Source organism: Amblyomma maculatum, chromosome 2 (genome assembly GCF_055883805.1).
Source record: "Amblyomma maculatum isolate TAMU_Amacu chromosome 2, ASM5588380v1, whole genome shotgun sequence".
Taxonomy (NCBI): domain Eukaryota; kingdom Metazoa; phylum Arthropoda; class Arachnida; order Ixodida; family Ixodidae; genus Amblyomma; species Amblyomma maculatum.
The window spans coordinates 138,881,773-138,888,000 of record NC_139345.1 but is presented as its reverse complement, the minus strand read 5'-3'; the positions used below and the strand labels follow the sequence as shown (position 1 = coordinate 138,888,000).

The following is a 6,228-nucleotide window of genomic DNA, read 5'->3' as shown; positions in this document are numbered from 1 at the left end:
GTATACGCGTTACTTTGGTTTAATGCGTTTTCATGCAAGACATTTATCGGCAAAATTTGACACGTCACTCCTGTAAGCGAATAATGGTGTTCGTAATTATATTGCCTTTCAAAAAAGCCTTCATGATAGAAATTTGGCATATATGTCGAAAGCAATGCAAAATATTATAGTGCTCGCAATTTCATTGTCAAACAATGAATATAGAGAAAATATGCGCGAATGCAATTATAATGAACCCAATAAACCGTTCTAATGAGCGCCAATATGTTACAGAATGCAGTACTATACCGGCCGTATATTCAAGAAGTTTGAAGAATGAGAATGCCTTAAGTATAGCTTTAGAAAAGAAAATGGGGTCACGTTGGGGGGTGCGAACAGATTTACGAGAAAATACGTTTCATGTACATTATATGTTTATATAATCTCATGGTTTTCACAATCAAAACAAGCAAAGTTATGAAATAAAGGGTTGAAAATAGATTAAGCAGACTCAGTATATCGACTTTAAAACCTGGGTAGTTGTCACAAGCTGCCGCAAATGTGTATATTGTCAATATACAGCAACAAGTTTCATAGCATTAAGTACGGATAAAATGCAGCAATATGACAGATATTAGGGTGATTATTATAAATCCAAGTACATATTTTTGACGACAATGCCGTAAAAGCTCTTTTTGAGTGTGTTCACCTCGCTGGAAACATGAAATAAAATATCGTTCAGTCCTCCAGGTGGATTGTCGACAAAGACGTTTTTCGTTTGCTCTTTTTATTGTGATTGCCTTTTTCCTATTTACGAATTAGGAATATTACTTTTTAAATGCTGCCCCGCACCGTTGCTTCAGGTTCCTCGTGATCGTAACATCAGATTGCAACTGTGCATTGCGCCTAGTGATGACGTAGAAGAATTCTATTACGATATCAACAAGATAAATCCGGAGCGCTGACGGTAATTGCACAATGGTAGCAAATACGCCTCTTCTGATGCCGTGTATAAAAAGGACCAGAGACGTGAACCTGGACAGCGGTTGCTTCATAAAACCCTGGTGAGTAGCATGTTGTAGTCTTTTGTTATTTACTGAGAATTCGCACAATCATTTTCCAGGCAGAAATTTGTAGCATACTCCATTAGCCATTTCGAAATCTCAAGAAAATCTTAGTTTTCCTTGTCTGTTTTTGGTAGCTACCACTTTTACCCTTTGACATCTTTTGACATCTCTTGTTTTAGTAGATTTGTTATAGCCCAACACTCTTATATATTCAGCTAAATAACTGACCATTCTTATTTCTGTTTCAACTGTGGTGATATATCTTGGCTTGGTGTTTTAGCGCAGAGACTTAGGATCTTGTTGTAGTTAGGAAAAGTTCCAAAGCATAAAAATAATTTATTCATGTTGAAAGAAATTGCCAGGAAAAAGAGGCGGAGACTAAAATAAAGGTTCAAAAGCTATAGGAGCCGCAATAAAAAGACATCATTTAAGCCTTCACGATCACATACCAGGCAATTGTATAACGTTATGATGCCAGCGCCATAATTCCAAAAGGCTGCAGATTGTTGAAAATATAGTAAAATTGCGTTCACGTGTTTCTTAATAGAACAACATGAACGGTGTTCTGGGGCTTGTAAACAAACCGGATATATCTTATATATAAATATAATATTTCAAGTTTGAAATGTAGTACAAGGATGGCGTTCTTAATCATTGTATAACTGGAAAATGAACAGTTCGGTGAGTCTTAAAATCACAGGGTGTGAAATTGGGCCACCTAGTCAACACACATAAATATTGACAAAAGCTTCCGATGCAGAAACAAAATCTATAACTGTTCATTTCGCAAATTTCTTCATTTGTTGTCCGGAGCAGACTAATCAGTCAAATTTATAGCAATCTAAAAGAAGAAAACAAACATTGTCTGGGAACTTGTTCTGTTCGCTGGAAGGGTGAAAATTTTGTGTGTTTGCTTAGAGTATCAAGGAAAAGAAGGATCTCCTTATAAATTACTAGATGTTTGATAATATAATTTAAAACGATCCTACTAGCTAACTAGGCCTAATGCTTTGTAAGCGTTATGAAATAAAACATTGTTCATCAAAATATCAAAACTGACTCTACCGCTCCATGTTTTCTTGTTTCTCAACAACTCAGCGCTATCATGAAGACGTGCTTGTGGCTCACTCTCCTCTCTCTGGTTGCCGTTGCTTGTGAGTATGAGCGTAAAATAATATCTATTCTAAGGCATTGAAATACTTCCGTTAAGCTGCAATAATTCAAAAATGGTCTCAGTGTGAAATAATATTTATTTCCAATGAGCGGTTAAAATATGTTAGACACGCGCAGTTGCGTTTTCTCTGCCGTAGAAGAAAAACAGCGGAGGTATCCTCGATAATATTAGGAAATAAAGTTCTCGGAATTACCTCCAACGCTTTGGATACCTGCGCATTTAGATGAGGTTAAGAGATAGGCAAAAAGGTTGTCTTTCATCCAGCTGAATACTCAGTCTCTATATTAATTCGACATTTGTATCGACATTCGGGCAAGAGCTCTGTCTGCATTAAAGATATGCAAGGGGATATAGCATAGGTACGCAAAAATTTGTTAAATTTAGGACGTTTTAGGATTGAGGTATTTTATTATCATCAGTATTTCCAGATTAAGTAAAAACCAAGTTGTTGAAATGTATTTAGCACTAACAAAATTTACGGCTTTGTAGACATTAACCTCCAATGGAAAACTAGGCACACCTTCTTTAAATATCTCTACATTATTATACATCTGAACGCTATATAAGATTTATGATGCATTTTTTCCTATATTTGTTTCATGCATCCTGAAGATGGAGCTTCAATGTAAGTACTGCGCTTTTGAACTCTGAGACGTATTTTCTGACCGAACATTGAAAAAGCACATTGTAACATATTTTCTTCTTTCAAACAGAACGCCAAAAATGAGCCTGCAAAACTCAGCTTTGTCTAAAGGTAAGAGCTTCTTCATGTAGGATTGAGGAAGCAACTGTGACAGTGCTGAAGCCAAACTTAATAGTCAACCCAAATTTCGGGCTTACCCTTAGTAGACTATTTAGTATCATATAATGAAAAACATATCAGGCAATGTATCAACAGCCAAAACAACAATTTCGACCCTATAGTTCCAGATCGTTCTAGCCAACCAAGCAAACTATTGAACTAGGCGTTGTAGAAAAGACCAACTATCCTTTCGACAGCAGGGATAGATCTATATAACGAAAATGTATTCCTAACCCACCGGCCGTTTCTCAGTAAATGCGAGAGAGAGTTCCCAATACAGAAGGTTTTGCTTCTTTTCCCTGAAAAACTGAAAATGCCCCCAAGTGTGGAAATGCACAGGAGAAAAATTCTAAATAGCGCTATACAATCTAGTTTTTGATTACGGTTATCAATTGTAGAAGGCGCGCGGCGTATTCCCGCCTTTATATGAGATATGGGTAGATGAATGCGGGACTTCTTAACACTTAAGCCAAAAAAATACTTCAGAAAACAATAATTATACTGTTAAATGCTGGCTGAATATTACGATAATATTGTAAACTTAAAATTTCTGAATGTTTTAATTGCCACTATCTCATATAACTATAATGCATTATAGTTTTTGTGCCATCGAAATGAAGAAAGGTAGGCACTTGCCACTCTGTTGTGCTGGTGACCAATGTAAATAGTACGGCGGACATATCGAAACAATGTTTGAAGACTACGCCACCTTCTTGGCTCAGCGTTTGCTCGCAAACATATATATACCTCATCATTAAAATCCAAACGGCTTTGCTATTCGAGAATATAAAGACCGTTTTATCACAACAAGAAACAAGAACAAAAATCTGTTTCTTTTTTGATACATAAAGGGCCAATTACTCAAAAAAAAAAAAACCAATTACCTTCATGTATTTCTGTCCACTCTTCCTGTGTGTGTACCGGCATTTATGTCGGTTTGCAAACGTAAGTGCTAGGTACATTGTACCTGTTGTTTTTAGTGGTTTGGATATCACTTGTTTTGGCTGTGCGATGACTCGTCTGTATGGCCTGTGCAGGTTCATGCAAATAATAATTACCTGGTAGACCTCAGTGACTAAACCATTATTACCTGAAATTGCCTAATTACCATTTTTATATTTGGTTTGAGCAGTCCATAATATAGGAACACTAAGGGCATCAATATAAAAGCGTACAATAGAATTCAAACATTTTATTACTGACGAATTTCATAATTTCGTATTCAAAAGGGTTAATTTTTAGCTGGCAAAGTTGACATTATTATGGCGTAGCTCGCATTTTTATCAAAGCAAATACGAGCTTATATGTGCACTCCATGCAGGACAATCAGCCTACGTGATTTCTGTCACAGTAGTGCGACCAGCCAAGCGAAGTTAATACTGACATTAGAGAATGAAAACTTTACAAGCGAGAAATGTTATTTTGGACCTTAATACTTTCGAAATGACTTGCTTATCAAAAGATTATATACTTCATTCAGGTCTTATGAAGATTATATTCGATATCTTGTTACCATCTTGGCACCTGAATTCAAAATAAAAGTTGATTTGTTAATTTCAGTATTTTTTTTTTCTTTTTCCACTGACCTTTATCACGTACATAATTTCCACCTAGCTATCCAAGCAAGCGGTTTGCAGAAACTGCACTCAATTACTGAACAAATGCGCCGATCTCAACACCTAGTCCTTTGAGCAATTATATGACGCACACATGTTTAGCTTAAAAATTAAGTAATGTAATGGCCCTATGTAAGTCGTAACACGACATGAAGTTTGTTTCATGAATGTAACGCTTGTATATTATTTGCAGCAGAAGATGAAGCATCATTGATGATGAAGGCCGGAAAAAGCCTCGAGAGCGTCGGTCGGCTTCTGCAAGGTGACACTGCTTTGACCAAGGAGGAGCAGGAAGATGTGCTTGAGATCTTGAGCACCCTGACTGCTGGAGAAGGAACCTTAAGCGAGGAAGACGCAGCGTACGTCTTGCTCATTATTATCAAAGGCGTTATCGGAGGTGCCATTTCTTATGGAGTGCATAAGCTGCTGGACCAGATCGGCTAAGCGAATATGGCCACATGAACGCCATTCCAGTTCATGTATGATGACTTTGATAAAAATAAATCTGTCTTCAACTTTTCTCTACCTTTGAGATTTTCGCTAAATTTTCGACGAACACACAGTGCTTAACATGCGATCACTGTTTAGTATACCCGTACTGTTATATATGCAATGTGTCTGCTGCACACGCACACACTCCTTTAGCATATATAATTTATAACGTACTTTGTGTAAGAATGACTCCAGCATTTTCTTAATCGCTTATATAACCGGAAGACCTAGCCGCTTGAATGAACTTGCAAAAAAGAATAGCAGCTGATTTAATTTCGAGATCAAATGTATGAAAATAAGAAAAACGTAAACAATAAATAATTAGCCGTGGAGTGGTTGCATTTGTGTGTCGTTTGCCACCTCCTAACACTTGCAACAAGTTTCAACTGAGTACTGCGCGCATAGGCTCGGAGTATTTCTTAAACAAGGTCATCTTTTAAACAATCCGGCTAGTACAAATTGTTCTGGTACGTTATATGTCTATTTATCCTTAAGCAGTTATAGTTTCTCGGCTATCAGTATATTGCAGAGTTTTACTACTCACGCTTTTTACCGCTTAGTTCCTGCCATTTGTTCGAAACTTTAATTCAAACTATCTCTTCGCAAACCTTATCAGAGGAATGCATGAGGCACCGCCGAATTTTTTGCAATTCTAAGCTAGACACTGCACTTTTTAAAAGAGCCTGTTTGACCAGCATACATATTTTGTTTATAAAGATATTTTCTCTGTGCATCGGATAAGTATCTGATGAAGATGAAATACCTAAATAATGAAAAAAGGTTTGCCAATTTTATGAAGTCCAGAAGTGGACGATGATGCAGTCCTTGAGCCGAAGTAATATATGAAACAGAATTGCCCGGTTGAACACCTGTTACCGTCAGATGCCGGATTCGTGAGGCTTCAGTGCTGCAGCTGCAGAAACAGTAGTGAAAGTCAGCTACAAGATTTTAGCATTTCAAATCTAAAGCCCTGGGCGGTGAGATAAACGTCAGAATCGAGGCAACGACTGAGTGACGGCAGGAGTGAGGGCAAGCCCGAAACGCATTTTCCTCTGCTCGCATTATACCGTAGGAAAAGGTTACCACACACCTACGTAT

At 37.3% G+C, this 6,228-nt stretch overlaps 1 long non-coding RNA gene across 1 annotated transcript; it reads left to right on the top strand.

The window, feature by feature from the left end:
- The first annotated feature begins 2,827 nt into the window (after positions 1–2,827).
- LOC146200052 (uncharacterized) lies at positions 2,828–5,163 on the top strand. The gene is made up of 3 exons (XR_014704791.1): positions 2,828–2,845; positions 2,934–2,974; positions 4,832–5,163. It is a non-coding gene; the product is annotated as an uncharacterized LOC146200052 (long non-coding RNA).
- Positions 5,164–6,228: the final 1,065 nt, after the last annotated feature.